Here is a 20,281-nt window from a genome sequence, read left to right as displayed (position 1 = left end):
TTCTCTTCTGGACATGGGCAGCCTTCATGTCCCCAGTGGACGTCTTTTCCGAAAAGCAAGAAACTGTGCTCTGAATAACCACCCGTTGTAGGTTAAAAGGCGTCTCTTCAGCCTTACTTTCAAACATGCAGAGACCCTCTTCCTGCGACCACGATGAATTAAACCCTGTGGGGAGGTGGCCATGCATGTTTCTAGGCAATGAATTGGCTTCTAAGGTGAAAGATGTGCAAAAATGTGGTCTTCTGAAAAGGATGTGGTGGGAGAGGGAAAATGCAGGAGTGATGGCAACATTTGAGGAGAGTGGAGGTCCCATGGGGTCTTACTGATACAGTCCTCGGCTTTTCCTCAGACTCTTACGATGAGCAGAAGACCAAAGTGGGCTCTGGAAGCTATGGTCTGGATGTGTGTAGTGGCTTCAATAACAATAGTGTCCTGGGTGAGAATGGAAATGAGTTTTTGCTTCACACGTTTCAGCTTACAGAGGACCTTGGCTTCCGTATTCTCAACTCAAGCCCCTACAGGGATCCTATGAGGAAGACAAACTATGGAACCTATATGACACATGGGAGACTGAGGCTCCGTGGGAGCCCCCAACCTCCACCAACCACCACGCAGTCCAAGATAACACCTTCTTGACCCTATAGGGTTTCATAACCTACTTCCATAACAGAAGCATAATGCTGGCCAATGGTGGAAGGACTATCATCTCATTTCACAGGTGGGGAAACTGACTCATGGAGAATTACTAAAGGTCACGTAAGGGTGTAGTGGGGGCAGTGCAGCCCCAGAGTCCATGCCCTTAGTTTTCACGCCAGACTCAGTGACAGCAGCTCACAGATGAGGGATGATGTGAGGACGGTCCAGTCTGTGGCCAACAGTGGTACCAGAAGAGGGGCGAGCCTCAGGCTGACCTTGGAGCCATGAAACGGCATCAAAGGCGGGGATGAGACCTTTGCTTGTCATCTATCTGTCAAACAAAACCCATGCAACATTCTTGATCTGGGTAAGAATCTACATCTTAACCAAGGAGCAACAAGCCATCAATTAAGGGCCATCAAGATGGGGCAACAAGTCATCAATTAAGGGTCATAGATCAGAAAAGGCGACAGGTCACTGAGCCATTCACATCTCCTTAGGGTGGGAATCTTTACAGAAAAGAAGCAGAGAATCCAGACCAAGACAAAGCAATGACAGAATACACTTTTCAGTTTTTAGGCAATAAAATCTATCCTACCCACCAACCTCATCACTTCTGAAACACATGCTTTGCAAGTACGCCACGTCGAGCAGAAGAGGAAGACGGGCTAGTGAGTGCAGAAGGAAGGTGTGGCCCCTTTTGAAAGGCTGCCTTATGGGAATTCAGCCTTATCTCAAATTTCTCTCTTATGAACAGGATAATTCCTAAAATTTTGATAAGAGATTTACATATCTCCGAGTTTGATGCATTTCTTCTCTGGTGAAGGAAACGGTACAATCCTATTTTACACTGCTGAGAAATTTATAATGGTAGGAGATAAGAAAAATAGGCCGGAGCGTCTGAAACACACAGATTAACAGTCTGCATCGATCAACTCGCCAGATAATTGCACAACCGTTCGTGTCACTTCCTACAGCCATGGCTTCAAGGTAAATAATATTGATGCTTTTCTTCTGGGATATTTTAATTATATTCGTGAGAATTCTATTTGCAGGCCAACATATGGAAATGAAATCTGGGGGAATGCTCCTGTTGTCTCAGTATTAAAATTAATACTTTTTCATGGATGATTTTGATGTTTTATGCAGAAGATGTAGCATAAAAGTTTCGAAAATTGCTTGACCCGGTGTGATCGGAAAGGCTTCAGAATTAACGGCAGGTCAGAGGGAAGAACATGGGGCCACCAGCTCCCCCAAAGGTGTGGATGATTTCTGCAGGACCCTCACACCTTCCCTTTTTTCCTCAAGGCACTTATCATGGATCATGTGCGATTTATCTGCTGCTTCTTTTCTCTCCCGTGTCTCTCATTCCAGCCACAACCTCATCCTCAAACTGGGGCCATGTTGAGAGTAAGCAAGACAAGACTTGGGGACAGACGTGAGCTTGGGATAGGAGGATGGTGGGAGAGAGAAGGCGTGAAGGTCGGCTCCTGGGTAGCACGTCTTTATGTATTTATATATAATAGTAATTTATGTATTTATATATAATACTATATATTACTATGTAAGCTACTGCTTACATACAGGTGAGTGAAAATTTAGTTTTCGGTAGCTCAGCCTTCATGCCTCGTGTCAGGGTTTTGTCACGTGCATGTGGGAGGGAAGATTGCATTCCTGCTTTGGGGTTTTGACATGGGGACACGAAGAGCTTTGGCACTGTGCATTTGTAGTATGTGTGCTGTCGGGAGAGAAGGCGTGGTGTGTGAGGACCAGAGCAGGCTTGTTGTGGGAGAAGACAAGACAGGACATGTCTTTTCAGGAGGGCAAAATCAGGCCAGCGCCATCCTCAAAAAGACCAGCTTGCCAGCCAGAGATCAAAGCCATCTCCCCGTGGTGGCTGTTGGCCATATGAGCTTGCCCTCACGCCCACATCAAAGGACGGATACACAAAGCAATACTCCAACTCGCTGAAATGTCCCTTTGCCATATGCAGAGAGATGGAAATGTATGCGTCTCTATGATAGACGCTGGAAAGCATTTGTTAATGAGGAGAGACAGAGACACGCGGCTAAATTTGACTATGAGAAAATATGTTCATGAAGGGAAATAGCCAAAACCATGGTACCGGCTCCATTTAAGGAAAGGAAGTTTGAAAAAAAGAAAAAAAAAAGTCAAGAGAAAAGAAAGACGTTGCCTAAATGAGGAACAGAGTCCAGCAGAGCAATGTTTTCAGAGTGAGGGAAATCTGGCGCCAACATATCCATCATTGACTGGCCGTGGGACCATTTATGGGGGCCCCAGCCCCCTCATGTAGCAAAGTAAACGACCAAGTTCTAGTTTAGCAAGTTTCGTTAAGCATCAACTAGGATAATCTATATCCAACTACTTAGTGGTGAGGCATGACATGGGATTAATATCCAGGATATTTTGGTCTTTCCTCTGCAAGTGGTTTAACTACTTATATTTTTACTCTCACATCTTGAGAATAGTGGTGGATACAGCCATTTACTATATAATATTTTTCACACCTTGGCCAAACTCTGGGCAGCCTCTCTATTAGAAAACCTATAAAAATTTCATAAATATGAAATTAAAGCCTGCAGAAATGTAAATTTTATTCTGTGGTTATGATGTGTGCCTCCAGGAGATGACCCTTGATATGCATAAAGCAGTATCACATTTATGCTCTGATTCTGATGCCTGGATAGTGGAGAGTGGAAATAAAGCCACCTTTTCTCTTTCACTGCAAATTACCAAAATAAGGGAGAATTATAATAACCACAGTGGCTGTGAAGCAAGTTTCTGTTCATTATTGTCTGTAGGCACAAAGACGATTCTGGCTACCCAAAATTAGTCAAGTTAGAGGTGTTTTTAAATCTATAAATGTAAACTTACCTTGGCTTGGAATAAACGTTCTATTGAAGTCATGCATTGAGTCTACCCATACATTTGAAATACCTTATAGTTTCAGTACTCAAGTCCAAGGACACAAAGGTGGACAAGGAACATCCCCTATCCTCAGAGACAAAACAATTGGGTCACGGAGCCATAGCTCAAAACAAATCAATGCAAAAAAGTGTGAAAAGAGCTAACTTTCACAGAGATGGCAATGTAAGAACATGAGACATCCCAGTTGCTGGACACGTGTGTGTGGCATTTGGGACATAAATATAATGGAGCCTACAAGATCTGTACATGGTCTCAAAACCTATGAAAGCCTCACCAAAACGCTGTCCCCCTGCTCTTGCCCTGCTCATGAGCTCATGTCTTTTCTCAGTCATGTGCCCGTGGTCTTGCATGCCTTCAAGTGCCACTGTGAAGGGCCATGTGTCTTGGAAAAGGCAGGCCATGGTGGGGGTGTCCCTCCCACATTACTTTACTGCCTCTATCCTGGAGTTCCTCAACATTATCTGCATCCAGGTGCCTTCTTTATAAAACATGTAATACCTTCTTTCTCTTGACATAACACTCATGTGTAAGCCACCACAATCAGCATTTGAAAATAAAGCAATATGACACCCTTGCCATACTATAGAGGAGGAAAGCAAAGAAAATAACTCCTACATAATATTATGTATCCCCACGGAATAACAATTAGGCATGATTAAACATGCATACGTAAGGAAGTAAAGACGCTGGTGCCTCCTCAGGGTGCATAAGCCTGAGTTTGGGAGGAGATGAGAAGACATTTTAAGGGAAAATGTATACAGGAGTGAGAAGAGTAGAACCCAAAAGGCTAGTAACCACAGCCTTATGATAAGGACCACAGACAAGATTTCCTGGATGGTGGTAAGAGGAGAAAAATACAGAGGCAACGACAAGTAAACTTAGGTGAATGTGTTGAGACAAATTCTAGGCCGTTCAAGGGTAGAAAGTGAGACAGCTAGTATTTGCTCACACGACCTTGGGTGGGTCTTACTTGTAAGCATAGTACAGAATATACTTCTCAGAATAGTGATGAAATAAACCTTGGCAAACCATGTCAGAAAACAGAGCCCTATGGGGAAACACCTCTGAATGTGAAAATGATCCCAATATGGGGAGTGGAAGTGAAATGGTTTTCCATAATGGTGCTGAAGCTTTGGCCAAATCCTAAACAAAACCGAGCATAGTTGACCTTTGCACCATATGGGGGGCGATGGGCATCAACCCTCACGTTTGCTTGCACAGTCAAAAATCCATGTATAATTTTGACTCCCCCAAAAATGTAACTAACAGCCTACTGTTGACCGTTGACTGTTGATCTGTTGACTGTTGATCAACGTTTGGTGGGAAAACATGGCGGGCAAAAAGGCGAGAAGCCCCACCGGTAACACAGTTGAGTCATACACATTCAGTATGCTCTACGTCTGATATACTGTATTGTTACAACAGAGTGAGCCAGAGAAAAGAAGATCCTAAGAAAGAGAAAATGAATCTATGGTATCGTGCTATATTTATTGAAAACAATGTGCATCTAAGTGGATCAGTGTAGTTCAAACCCGCGTTGTTCAAGGGTCGCCTGTGTAATCTAATGACACTTGACTCTTTGACTCGAGAAAATCATTGTTTTCACATTGTGAGGAAAAAAGGAGTGGAGTTTACAGAGAAAATACAGTTCCACTGTAGGTGCGATAATCATGAAAAGGTTGTTTTTTTTTTTTTTAATCTAGGCAAGTTTTTGAAAACCATGCAGGATATGGGGGTTGGTCTTCATTGTGGGGCTGCCAGTGGATTCCACCATGTCACACAGAACAGACCCAACCCACAATGCCTAAGTGCCGACATTGGTTGCAACTGCTAAAAATGCCCGCCCCAAATTTCCCAGGTGTTCCCTAACGGGGCAGCACCATCCCCATTCACAATTATTAGAACTCCCAGAAGTCCCTGAGATTAGCTAATTATTGAGTGAGCAGCCATTGATCTGTGAGAGGATAAAGGATGGGGTACCTTACGTAGAGGCATGGTAGGAAAAAGAGAGGCAAATCATGAATACCAGCTAAGGGTCAGGATTTAGATTTGGGGCTAAAATCTGTACAGAAACTGAGCTACAAACTGTCCCCCTAGTCTGTCTGCAGACCCCACGTCCTTCTGGTGCTCCACACGGAGAATGGATTGCTGGACAACGTTCATCCTCTTGGTTCATTACACAACCGCTTTCTGGCGGGAGCCTGCATGTCATTTAGGCCTTCTCGGGGAGGCCCATCCCAAAGTGGAAGGCATTGCTTTGTGCTGACGCGGAACCCAGCAAATCCAACCACTCCTTGTTCTTCCCCACCAGCTATCAAGCTGTGATTCTCAAAAATGAAGCCTCAGCCTTGGGTATCGTTAAGATGTCCTTTGCATGAATGAAGTGTTCCTTTGTCTCAATGTCTCCAATACTTGGGGATGCCTAGAGAATAGGTGTGTTGTCTCATGGGTTCCAACCTCCCTCCTCCATTCATGTCATTTTCACGGTTAACACTGCAAGCTCACGCATGTGAGAAGGATGGTATAAATCAGAGGGTTCCTCAACATTCGGTGGGAAAACATGGCGGGCGAAAAGGCCAGGCATCCCTGACTGCCTTTACGGACAATTCAGAAGTGAAAAAGATGGAGGGAGAGGCCTCCAGGAAAAGAGGTCACCCCGAGAGAGAAAAAGGAGAAAATAGAACATGCAAGGGGGAGCGAGAACAGTGACTAACAGAGCGTGAGCAGCTGACACGGAGATGTTCCCGGGGTTGGAATCACGCCAGGGGCAGAGCAGCACAGTGGCCGTGTGACTTATGGGTGCGTCCTCTGAGGAGAAGGATTTGCATCTCCAGGCGGGAATGGCTGCTGTAAATTATGGTGAGAAAGGCGTGCACAGACACCCTTTCGTCTACCATCCGGAGGCTCAAGGCGAGACAGCAGCGCCATGAGGAGTGGGGAGTGATGTCACACGGGGAACGTTGAAACACTCATCTTGCAAGAGTGGTGAGTGGGAGTTTTAACAATTCTGTCAAACCCTTCAAGTCTTAAATGAAAGTTCCAGTAATCCCTTCTTTTAGAAACCTGTGCAATTGTACGGTTTCATTGTCATGCAAATTACCATCCCCAAGAGGTCTGTTTGCACTTGTTAGGGTTTTGGGCAGCTGCTCCAGGAGCCTGGGGTGAGGGCACAGACCACGACTGGTGCAGAACTCGGGAAGGATTTCTTCAGCGGGAATGGGTCAAAGACAGGAGTTTTATGTAGTATTTTATTTAGGAGGCAATTTGCCTCTCCTTCTGTGTGGGCATCATGAAAGTATGGGAGCATATCAAGGTCTGAATAAGGGTCAATAAAACAATAGCCCATGCTTTGTCCAGCTGGACACTGAACTACTTCAGATTTCAAAGATTGATCAATCCCCATGCATGGAAAGAGCTCTTCTCTTGGCTCTTGGAGAAAGCAAGCTTGGTCCAGAACAAATGGGAAAGCGAGTCTTGCCTGGAAAGGGGATGGAAAGCAGAACTATGCTTGCCAGGGGCTGGAGGAAGGGGAAGTGTGGAGGCTGTCCAGTGGGTGTAGAGTTTCAGTCATGAAAGGTAATTTCTAGAGTTTTTAGAAAGCCTTTCCATCAGCTTAATCTCCCTCTTTAGACCAATACCAAACATCTTCAGATAGGTGAAGGAAATGGGTTGGGAGAGGTTGGTGCTTTTCTTTCTTTCGCTGATTGTTTTAAAAATCATTTTCATGCTAATAGAGAAGAGATATCTCTAAGCAGACAAATGAACAAATGTTTTCTTCTAAATTGTAGAAGAAACAGTGAAAGAGTTGATAGCCTCTAGGGAAGTCCTTTCAACAGGAGAGATGGGGAGGTGGGACAAGGCTTGGTTGCAAGGCTTCTTTAAAGATTACCGACTTTTAAAATTACAGTTGACCCTTGAACAACATGGCGGGGGGGGGGGGGAATGGGACACCAACCATCTCCCAACACACAGATACAATAAAAAATATGTGTATAACTTTGACTCCCCCAAAACTTCACAACAGCCCACTGTTGACCAGAAATCTTACCAACAACATAAATAGTCCTTTAATACATACATACGTACGTATGTTCTCTCTATTATAACCCATGTTCTTGCAATAAAGTAAACCAGAGAAAACAAAATGTGATTAAGAAGATCACAAGGAAGGGGAAATACATTAACAGGGCTGACTGTATTTATTGAAAATATTCGTGTCTATGTGGACCTGTGCAGTTCAGAGCCATATTGTTTAAGGGGTGACTGTATTTGTGAATAATTCCTCAGATGCAATTAAAGGCACCCCATCCCACTCCAGTCCTTTCTGTTCCAAAGCTAATGGTGATCTTCTGAAACAAGGTGGTTACTCTCCTACTCGACACTCTTTGGCACAACAGAAAATGCACCTAGAATACAGTTGTAATGTTATAATACATCCTAAGGGTTGAATCCATATCTCCTCTCCCTTTCCTGCTGTCACATCTACGTTGGGTGCTTCTCTCCCTGTTTCGTGGCTCTTGGGACTCCATTCACATCATCATGTTTCCCTGCATCCTCTGGGCTCCAGGTTCCTTGAGGATGGAGACTTACTTTTTTGTTCATGGCTGTTTCACGGCCAATATCATATATTTATGGTATTGGTATGTATTTATGAACACACAGTCTTGTCTTATGTCCCTGACCAATCTTTGGCAAAATGTTCAAGTTGCCAGGAAAGCCACATCAATGAAGGTTTACTGAAAATGGAAAGCACTCGGTGTATTTGCGAAGGTGATGAAAATGACATGCCCCGTATATGCCTAGTGCATCACTGCATTCCTCTCAGGGAAGAGATGCTCATTCCAACATTTCCCCATGTCCACTTTGTTCTAAAGGGTGGGGAAGTTCTATGTGATGGAGAAAATGTCAGCCTGGAAAGAATTGAGACACAGAATATTCACTATATTAGTTACGGATGTCTTAAGTTGCAAAGCTAACATCCAAAGATTGGGTATCCAGATGTCTTCTAGGCAAGTGACTTCCCAACAATAGTCCTTGGCCTTCCTGCATCAAACAGAAGTGAGGAATTTGTCCAAGAATATGCAACTTGCAGAATCACTGCCAACTGGCTAGATCAGAATCCCTGATGCTGAACCTCAGAACTTGGCATTTCCTAAAATTCCTCCATGTAATTCTGATAGGTGTCCAGGTTTGAGAACCGGAGATCTAGACCATCCCTGATACAATGGTTTAATGGCCTTATGGCATTTCTGAGATATGGTCATTTGGACTACAACTGAAACTCATTAGACTTAACTACTTTCCATAGAAACTTATTCCATTTCCAGAAATCTCAAATGGCTAGAAAGTCTTCATTTTAAATTAACTACACTTACTCCTCCTTTTCTCTTTCATTCATTCCCAATGTCTTGCTCTTAGAGACTCAACAGAAGAAATCTAAACCTTTCTCATCTTTTAAAGCCCTTCCAATATTTGAACAGAGACATCTCCAATGAAGACATACAAATGGCTATCAGACACATGAAAAAATGTTCATCATCCCTAGCCATCAGGGAGATTCAAATTAAAAGCACATTGAGGGGGCACCTGGGTGGCTCAGTGGATTAAGCCACTGCCTTCGGCTCAGGTCATGATCTCAGGGTCCTGGGATCAAGCCCCGCATCGGGCTCTCTGCTCAGCAGGGAGCTTCCTTCTCTCTCTGCCTGCTCTCTGCCTACTTGTGATCTCTCTCTGTCAAATAAATAAATAAAATCTTAAAAAAAAAAAAAGAAAAAGAACAAAATGTACATAAGAGTTGTTCATTCTTTGTCTCTGTTCTTTCTAGAGCTTGCTAACATATTTCTTTGGGAAAGACATATCTGTTACTGGCAATATTTGGTAAAATGTACTTAGACCCGGAAAAGTTTAACATTCGAGGGACATTACTTCCGTATGAGTGGAAAACGAAAGCACTGGGTGAAATTCTGAGATAAGACAATAACAGGGTTTTCTATCCAGGAGGAGAATAGGATTCTGAATACTACTATTCTGCATTTCTCCTGAATTTCAAAGTTATTTCCGCAAGAACACATGGTACTATTTCACATGTACTACTGTATACATTCAAAACACATTTGTTGTTCTTGAATACAAGGGTGGTCCATGTACAGGGTACGCAGACGCACGTAGGTACAAAGATTTGCATTAATAAGTGACATTTGTCCTTTCTGCTTCTTGATTCCATAGAATGAACAGAGCAGAGGAAGAATGGAGATTCACCCAAGATCAGAATCGAAAAAAAGACGTTGTGGATTCATGCAATTTTTTATAAAGGTTTTATTTACTTATTTGACAGAGAACACAGCAGGGGAGGGGCAGAGGAAGCGGAAGAAGCAGACTCACCTCTGAGCAGGGAGCCTGATGCGGGACTCGATCCTGGAACCCCGAAATGATGACCTGAGCTGAAGACAGATGTTTAACCCACTGAGCTACCAGGCGTCCCTAGAACACCTTTTCCTAACCTCTGCAATCAACTTCTATTTTATACCACTTACTTTATCTCCCATGCTGGACCAAACAGAGCAGGTAGACTACGTCAGATCAATGACCACAGAACCCCACCTTGGCTGTGCGTCCACTGGTCCAGGCCTCCAGAGGGGGCACAAAGGGGAAACCCCCCCCCAGAGATGCACCCCAGGACACTGTTTCTTTTTAAGGAGGAAAACTCATCCTTCCCTCTCTCTCGGCCCTTCTCCCCCAGAGCCAGCTGCTCTCAGGAAAACCACAGAACTAAAGCACAGGCAGGCTGTCAGCCATACAGAGAACCCAGAAAGCATGCTGAGTGTGTCCAGAGAGGCCATCCTTCAGTGCCCCTGGGAAGGGGCTACAAGCCACATGTATCCAGAATGGGAAAGAACACATGATCTAGGACAGGGAACAAGAGGAGTTTTCACAGCAGGACAGAAGGCCTGGTGTTAGCGGGAAACACACATCTGCGATGTGACCCCGAAACAGTAGGAAACCGCCCCCACATAAGGGGGGCAGACGGACGAACAGAAGAGAAGCCACAGGCGCAACCTGTTGCCATAACTCAGCTCTCATCATTCGGAGGTTTAAGAAAAGGGGTTAAAATTGACGTGGATCTCTTGGGGAGGTGGGGAGTAATACAGGGAAACACAGTATCAACCCGAAGACTAAGGCAGAGTCACTCCCACAGAAAATGTGGTGTAGAATCTTTCTTTTCCTGAACTTTGTCGTTAAAGGAAAAGCAGTCTTCAAGCAATCAGGAAGGAAAAATAAAAAATAAAGTAAAGTAAAGTAAAATAAAATAAAGCCTAAAATAAAAATGGGCGACCCGCAAGAAGTGAAAATCATGCGATGCTCAGACATTTCCTATAGAAGCCTGAATTAGAAATGTCTTTTTCTTCTGATAGTAGAAAAATGGGTATCCAAAGAGTTTTATATAGGACCAAGAAATGTGTCATACTATAAAAGCAAATATTTTCAAATATTCAAGAATTCCGTTTGTTTACAGCCTAAATATTTTTCTCAAAAATAAAATGGACTTCAACTCACAAAGAGAAGCATGGAGAAGTTAGCGGGCACCTGGGCAGCTCAGTGGGTTAAAGCATCTGCCTTCAGCTCAGGTCATGATTCCAGGCTCCTGGGATCGAGCCCCGTATCAGCCTCCCTGCTCAGTGGAGAGCCTGTTTGTCCCTCTCCCTCTGCCTGCAGCTCCCCCTGCTCACGCTGGCTCTCTCTCTGACAAATCAATAAAATTTTTTTTAAAAAGAATGGAGAAATTATGGGTTTGATTTTAAATTAATTCTAATGAGAGTCTGACAGTGACTACTAACAGCAGATATGCACAGTGTTTCGTACAAAAGCAAACCTGCAAATATGGCTATCCACATGAATTAAAGGTCAAGAAGCCGTCGAAAGGGATATGTTCGTTGTAACGTGCCTCACAAAAATAATTTGGGTTTAAAAGCCAATTTTCTCTTGGGAAAGAATGTGAAAACACGAGTCCATAAAACCTTAAGTTGCCCTCGTGGGATATGGTGGGAGCGTGAAGATAACCATTTCGTGCATGATGTGAAACAATGTATCAGGAATAATGAAAGTAACTCGTAGCTCTGAGACACCTGGTGGGTGAAAGTATTCTTCCCGGCATTTTTCGCGTAGATTCATAATATGGTTCAATAAGTGTCTCAGTCTGTTTGGCAACTGTAACAAAACGGCACAGACCGGGCAGCTTCCAGATAAGACACTTATCTGTCAAAGCTGTCCAGGCCCAACGTGCAGGAACAAGGTCCGCAGATTCAGCATCTAGGGCGAGCCGGCCGCCTGGTTCACAGATGGCCGTCTTCTTGTTGTGTCCTCATATCCCTCTGGGGTCTCACTTAGAAGGACACTAGTCCCCTTCATGGGGCTACCTCCCAGAGATGCACCGCCCCAAATATCATCCCACAAGGGTTCCGGTTTCTATATGAATTCGGGGGAACATTCAGGCGCCAGCACTCGGGTTCTTGAAACACGGAACGGGAACCAGGAGAGCCTGTTTTCCAAAGCAGAGTGTGCCCTCCGAATCTTTGGAAGGGATGTGAACAAACAGGACGTAATCACAGGACAAAAGACAGAAAACAAAGGAAATGGCGAGGAAGCCTTAAAATCCCTCCCAGCAAGGAGCCGCGTGGAGCCAATCACGCCTGTATTGTTACACGTGGCTGGAACAGAGAAAAGGTTAAATTCTCACAGAAGCAAACAACATCTCTCAGATTGGGCGAAATAAACCTAAAGCCAAACATTTGGGGGAAAATAAGAGCTCAAGTCCAGGCCCCTTAGCCCCGTGCTTCTGGTTAACGAGGCCTAGAGAATTCAACAAAAATTACCAACAGAAACACGGACGGGAAGAGAAAAACAGGTGTGGCGTTCAGACTAGCAGACAGCACCATGAGAGGTGCGGACCCTAAGGAAATTCTGCCGTGTGTAGAAGAAACTGGCCTAAATTCCAGAGGCCTCGGAGCAGCGCAGCACTCCTCCTCCTGGGATACAAGTGTAATTCTGTAGGAAAGAGATGGAAGATATTCCAGAAAATTCCAACCGTCCACACTGGATCTACAGAGGGCAGGGTAGAGGCCAGCTCCCATCATCCCTGGGAGGCTGAGGCCGTGTGTGACCTACAGAGTGGGGAGATCAGTCACCGCCTGCAGTGGTTGTCTACACTGGCTGTGGACAGCAACCTCAGACTCACCCGTTGAGAGTAAAAGAAGAGGGTGACGAATCTGGAAGCCTTGGATGTTGAGGCAGGAGCTCACCGTGCAAGAGAGGCCGGCCACGATATTTAGAGCATTTGCAGAGTCGCAGACTGACAAGGTGGTGGAGAAGCGAAGCCCCTTGTGGGGTTGGAATGGGATGCCTCATGGTGAACCTGCTGTGGAGGGCGGCACCTCCCTACCCCCGCCAAGGGTCCCTGCAACTCATCTCTCACTGGGGACTGAGTACAAACCATGGTTGAGGCCAGAACTGCCTTCGACGAGATCTGCACTTGTCCTGGACATCCTGATGGATACATACACACTCACACACACACTCCTATATGGTCACACACATTCACACGTGTATTCAGGTAACTACGAAACGTGGCCATTTATGACCTTGTAAAAACGGTATGGATAGGAAGTTAGGATGAAGAGGAGGGCAAAACTAGGTTTTTACCGCACCAGTTTTGTATAAAAGGCATCTCTATAACATGCATATATATTAAAAATTATCGGGATGCCTGGGTGGTTTGGTTGGTAGAGGGTTTGCCTTCGGTTCAGGTCATGATCTCAGGGTCCTGGGATTGAGCCCTGCATTGGGCTCCCTGCACTGAGGGGAGTCTGCTTCTCCCTCTCCCTCAGTTACTCCCCTGCTTGGAGTCTCTGTCTCTGTTTCTCTCACTGTCTCCCAAATAAAAAATTGTAAAGTAGACGGTGCACAGATGGATGAGTAGGCACAGATACATAGATAGGTAATAGATGGATAGATGGATAGATAGATAGATAGATGATAGATGAATAGATAGATATGATGGATAGATATATGATAGATGTATAGATGGATGATAGGTAGATACGAAGATGGATGGATAGATGGATGAATGGATAGATAGGTGATTGATAGGTAGGTAGATAGGATGGATGGATAGAAAGATGATTGATAGATGAAGAGCTAGATGACAGATACATAGATATGATGGATGGATGGATGGATAGATGATAGACAGATGATACATGGTTGTGTGAATGGATGGATGGATGGATAGATGGATGGATCAATAGATAGATAGATGATGGATGAATAGATATGATTGATGGATAAATAGATAGGGTGATAGTTCGATAGATGATAGATAGATATGATGGGTGGAAGAATGGATGGATGGATGGATGGATGGATGGATGGATGGATAAATTATGCATGGATAATGATGGGTGGATGGATAGCTATGAAGGATGGATGGAATTAGGTATGGATGGATAGATAGATAATGCATGGATGATGGATGGATAGATAGATATGATGGATGGATGGATGGTTGGATGGATGGATGGATGGTTGGATGGATGGGTGGATGGATGATGGATGGATGGATGGATGGATGGATGTGTGGATGGATGGTTGGATGGATGGATGGATGGTTGGATGGATGGGTGGATGGATGGATGGATGATGGATGGATGGATGGATGTGTGGATGGATGGGTGGGTAGGTGGGCGAATGGATAGATAGATGGATGCATGGATAGGTATGATGGATGGATAGATAGATGATAGATGGATAGATAGGTATGATGAGTGGATGGATACATAGATGACAGATAGACTGATGATAGATGGATGATACATGGATAGATAGGTATGATGAATGAATGGATGGATAGATAGATAGAGACAGAGGGAGAGAGAAAGCTCACAGAATAGATGGACAGAAAGATAGCCAGATATTCAGGTATTATCTACTTCTCTTTGGACTGTGTTTGGAATTATTCATCAACCTGATGCTCTGTGACCTAGGCAAACGATACAATGTAACTCCTGCAGCCTTAGCTTCCCTATCTGTAAAGCAGAGATCTTAATGTATATTCAGTCTAGTTCTTGCAGAGAACAGTGGAATATTGTCTGTCACATGTCTGACCCATTAGAGGTATTCAACAAAGGGTAGTTTCTTGCCCATAATATGGGAGTGCATGTACCCATTAAGACTTTCTGTAAAAAAAAATAAGCAGAATGAAATCCCGGACCCCATTTCAGAGCACACTAAAATCCAGTCCCAACATGTAAATACATCTGTGCATTTAAGTACGCTATTTGAGATAACTGAAAAGTATTACACAACCATAGCTGTTCAAAGAAGAAAAAGGCCCAGAATACACCAAGATGTGTGTGTGTGCTGTAGCTGTGTGTGTGAGCTGTGTGTGTAAGTGTGCACCTGGCAAATTTCTTCAATGGAAGAAGCTTAAAGCAGACATGATGGACCATTGGTTTTAACGCAGATAGCTCAGAAGATCTCTCAAATCCTCATGTGGTTCTATTGCTAAAAGGAATATGAAAGGATAAATTTTCATTTGGGGAGAAGAAATACTTTCCATATATGTAGAGTAGTACTGTGAAAAATTTCATACAGACATGTATGTATATACTTATATTCATTTTCTCATGTAAATTTAAATATAAAATAGCTTATTGTCAATTTTTGTCCCTTCCTCGGTCTATTTTAAAATCCTCAAAAACGTTTGCATTTCACTTGAGGCAAATACCAATTGTGAGTCTCCTGTTGGCACTTTACCTGCAGTGCTAAGCTTAATGTGGTCCCCTTATACTATCAATTTCCATGTACTCGGATCATTAAAAACACAACTCGGGACACATAAGGTGTTTCTGTGTCTTAGTGGTGTTTGAGATAACTCCTATAACCACAAAGATATTAAAACAAGAACCATGTTAAATAGATACATGTTGACAATCGAAATACTCCCATCAGTGGCACTGCCTCCCAGCCATGAGCATAGGTAGGAACAGGTGGATTCAGAAGTTATGTATAAATAAATATAAATATAAATATAAATAAATTAAAATTAAATATAAATATATATTTATTGTGAAAATATATCCATTCAGGTCTGTCACAAATGATATTGAAAATGGAATAAGATGACCAAACACTGCCATTTTTTTAAATATTTTATTTATTTATTTGACAGAGAGAGAGCATAAACAAAGGGAGCAGCAGAGGGAGAGAGAAGCAGGCTCCCCATTGAGTTCAGAGTCCCAACATGGGGCTCCATCCCAGGACTCTGGGATCATGATCTGAGCCAAAGGCAGAGGCTTAATTGTCTGAGCCACCCAGGTGTCCCAAGACTGGCATTTTTAAATAGCTAGCACTTATCTAAACAACATGAAATGACTTCTGTACATGTTGCCTGCAGCATAAGTAAGAGCCTCTCTTCCAACAGCTTTTACTGTTGTTGGGTTTGGACCATTCATTAAAAATCCCATCATTTTTGCCCAATTATAGGAGGACTATGACAGTGAGTCTAAGCTCTTCAAAATGTCCTCAACCCTCATTTATGTGTTCAGTGATTTAAGACATCCCGAGAGACCCCAAATTAGAATCACTGAGTTAAGGGATGCCTGGGTGACTCAGTGGGTTAAGTGTCTGCCTTTGGCTTGGGTCATGATTCCAGGGGTCCTGGGATTGAGCCCCACATCAGGCTTCTTGATCAATGGGGATTCTGCCTCTTCCTCTCCTCCAGCTCATGCTCAGTCTCTCTCTCTCAAGTAAATAAAATCTAAAAAAAGGAAAGAAAGAAAGAAAGAAGAAAAAGAAGAAAAGTATCACTCCGTTAAGCTGTTCCCGAATTTCTGGCCCTATAGAAATCATGATGCAAAAACAGAAAGGTTGGATTAGTCATTCTAGACCTCTGAGTTTTGAGATGATTTGCAGTAGACCACAAACACAGTCATCTTGTATCTGTGGCGTCCAGAAGCTCCAAGAGACCAAATATGGAACACAGTGTGATTAAACATTCCATCAATCACAGGGACCATGACTCTAATGAAAGGACTGTATCCTCCTAGATCCCTTAGGAAAGTAAGGAGGTTGGAAATTTGTCTTGCAAGCCCCATGACCTTGTAATGGGAATGTTTCCATGAATTCAATGTGCCTTTATGCACAGTAGCCATGACTACATATACAGTCCACCTCAGGTCTATCAATAGACTCTTAAATGGGTTCAGTCCCCAGTGGAGGCATTTAATGGGAAACAAGACTTGAACACCCCATTAAAAAGCGGGGGTTGGGGGAGTGCCATGAATGTTACCCCAGGTCCTGTTGTCAAATTATTAGGGTTAAGAGTAAGAGGAACTTGGGGAAAAACAAACAAAAAAACCCCATAATCAGGGTTTTGTCTATATCCAAAAAAGTCATGATCATGTCGAAGAAGGCATAGTCTCAGTAACAGAAAGTTGAAGATGTATGGAAAAACGCTGTCAAAGATTAAGATACGTTTGCTTGACCCCATAAATTTCCACTTGATGGGAATGTCTCCCATGCAGATTCAACACCGTCCTAAGCTCAATACTGTCCATGAAGGGGACTCTGGATGAGAATTTCACTTACTCCATATCAAAGGAGTCCCACTCCTCCCCTCTGGGTGAGCTCTGCATTCATTTGTCCAAACCAATATTTAATAAGTATCCCATATTTGTAAGTGACTGTGTTAGTTTCCCATTGTGGCCATAACATTGACCACACAACACGATACATTTTTAATCTTATGGTTCTGGAGGTCAGATGTTTACAAGGGATCTTACTAGACTCTCATGGAGGTGTTGCAGACTGTTCCTTTCTACAAGCCCAGGGGCGAATCCACTGATTGTCACTTCCAGATGCTAGAGGCAGTCTGCCTTCCTGTGCTCACGGCCACCTTTCCAACTTCACTAGCAGAAATGGGGAGTTGTTTTCCTCATACCACCATGACTGTAGGTCCCTCTTCTGCCTCTGCTTTCTCCCCATATAGAGACTACTGTGGTTATCTTGGGTCCACCCAGAGAGTCTAGAATAACCTCCCTGTTTTAAGGTCAGTATATTAGCAACCTCAATTTCATCTTCTACCTTAATCCCTCCTTAGATATAGTAGGAGATAGTCACAGGGTTTTGGAAATCAGGGTGTGGATATCTTTGGATAACTATCATACTACTACAGATACCTTACTTTTCCCAGAGTTACACCACAGACCCTGCCATCTAAGGTTTCCCGGTCTAAAGAGAGAAGAAGACATGGGGAAAAGCAGTTCAAACACATGATCCTATAAGAACACAGAAGAGGAGGTATGTTATTGCGGGGCCAGAATAGACCCCTCAAGTGGGTAACTTTTGAGCTAAGTCTAAAAGAACAAGTAGTCTTAAAGACCAAATGATATTGGGATATTGATGGGATGCTATATTGAACTCCAAGTAAAGTGAATAGCGTGGACAAGGCATGAAGGCCAGAACTGATGATGAGCTAACATACAAATGGGCTTTTATGGTGTATTCCTCCTGAAAAATGGGTAAAATTAAGGATTTGCCATGCTAAAACCTCTAGGTTTTGTCCTATAAGATTAAGTTAGCAAGGGAATCTATTTCTTCTAAGCATGGTCTAATGGGGAACCTTTAAATATAATAAAGCCTCTGTCTGGGCAGAGAAATGGAAGAGTGATAGTAATAAAAAGGCAGATTTTCACCCCATCAAGCATCCCTACTCCTTCACGAGTGAAAAGTGTATGGAACATTAGATATACAAGCAGAGTTTGACAGAATACTCATATATAAATGAGCAGCGATATCAAAAAGTGTGAAGCTGAGGATTGATCTGATCAGACTTGCACACTGGGACAATCACTCTAACAACAGCCTGGAGAATGGACCACAGGAAGAAACGTTTGGAGGCAAGGACACTGGTTACTCTGCACCCTGACTTCCACAAAAAGTTCTAACTTTGTTTTCTGGTGACAGCCTTTCTTACATTTACAGTCCAAAACTGGGGCCCTTTCTCTCCCTAACCGCATGCTCTAATTTGCAAACCAATGTTCCATTGGTATCTGGCAAAACCATCATGATCCACCTACTCAGATTTGCCTAAGCAAAATGCTTTTGAGCATCCCCGCAGGAAGACAGGATTGTATTCTCTCTACCTAGCCAGTGGCTCCTATCATTTTCCAGGCACTCATTGAGGTCTTGGAACAAAAAATTGAAGCTTTCTGAAAATAGAAGAAACCAGCTCATGAAACCACAGGTGATCTCTCCCTGGAAAGAATAATGGTGGCTCAAAGACCCGTGAAAGCTACTATACAAGGAAGCACTGCATCGTGAAGAGGGTTCAGTCAGATGGCATTAGGACAGTGCAACCCGACATGTGGCCTATGGATGGCTGCCATTCCCAGCAAGCTATGTACAGAAATGGAGAGTCAGCATGTTGAAATGTATGTATTGATTTGATACAGTTGATGTCTGTCTGTGGACTCTAATCATGAGACCGTGAGCTTGTATTTTGTAGGGCTTTTTACTTCATCTTTCTCACTCTTCATTTTGGCTTACAAAAGTCCTGGTCCATGAAACATCAGAGATTCTCTTCTTGAAACTATTGTTGAAGGATCTTTTCCACTTCCTGAGCCTGGGATCGATGGCTGTGAAATCTCTCTACTCTCTCTTTTTTTTTTCCCCTTGAGTGGGAGTGAGTGGGAGGGAGGGGCAGAGAGAGAGGGAGAGTGAGAACTCTAAGCAGGCTCCACATTCAGTATGGGGCTCAACATGGACCTCCATCTCACACCTCTGAGATCATGGCCTGAGCCGACATCAAGAGTTGGACACTTGACCAACTGAGCCACTCAAGTGCCCCTAGATTCCTCTACTATCTGTGCTCACTCTCCCTCCCTTCCAGCTAACCCTCCACCAAATGCCACCCTACCTTATAATTCTATTGTCCTCATGCCTTGACCTTCATTTTGGCATCTTCAATGATGTCTTCAGATATAAACAAAACCACGTAATCAAAATTCTAATTTGTATTAACAAAATGGTACCACCTATTGAATGTCTACCACGTCCCAAAGCACTACTGAGCACCTTATATGCATTATTTTTTACACTTTTAATAAAACCATCAAGGGAGTGAGTCACCTGATAGATGAGGAAATGGGAGTCCAGTGAGAAGAACCACCTGAGCTGGTTTGGAGACCAGTGTACATTCTTTCTGTTCCGCCACACTTAATTTATGCTGAGAGAGCATGTCTGCTTTCACCCAATAATTTTAATTTCATCTTTTCCTAGTTCAGGGTCATAAACAATCTGAATCTTGTCATGCTGACCTAAAACTATAAAAATGCTATGCAGGAAGTTCGGTGGTCACATTTCACGAAGGCTTTTAAAGATCAGAATTCTAAATAGCTAATTGCAAAGGTTCTTGGCTAAATAGTAAAATTAATGATTTCAGAGGCATCATTTAAATAGGATATAAATTTTGATAAAAGCGCAATGTCTCCTGCAGAAATCGTGACAGTGTCACTTATATGCCTTTACTTTCTCAAAGGCAGATTGTCAGACATGGACATTTGATGATGCCAATCTATTTTTTAAGACCAAGTAATTATAGTGGAAAGGTATGAAACAGGTGATTTTAAAGCCGCTCCCTGTA

At 43.4% G+C, this 20,281-nt stretch overlaps 1 long non-coding RNA gene across 1 annotated transcript in view; it reads right to left on the bottom strand.

The window, feature by feature from the left end:
* Positions 1-20,281, bottom strand: part of LOC132006846 (uncharacterized) — a 218,136-nt gene that overhangs the window by 108,197 nt on the left and 89,658 nt on the right. The gene's annotated exons all lie outside the window — the stretch shown is intronic.

This window comes from Mustela nigripes, chromosome X (assembly GCF_022355385.1).
Source record: "Mustela nigripes isolate SB6536 chromosome X, MUSNIG.SB6536, whole genome shotgun sequence".
NCBI classification, from domain to species: domain Eukaryota; kingdom Metazoa; phylum Chordata; class Mammalia; order Carnivora; family Mustelidae; genus Mustela; species Mustela nigripes.
The sequence above is the reverse complement of the archived record's forward strand: the minus strand, read 5'-3'. Positions and strand labels throughout refer to the sequence as shown.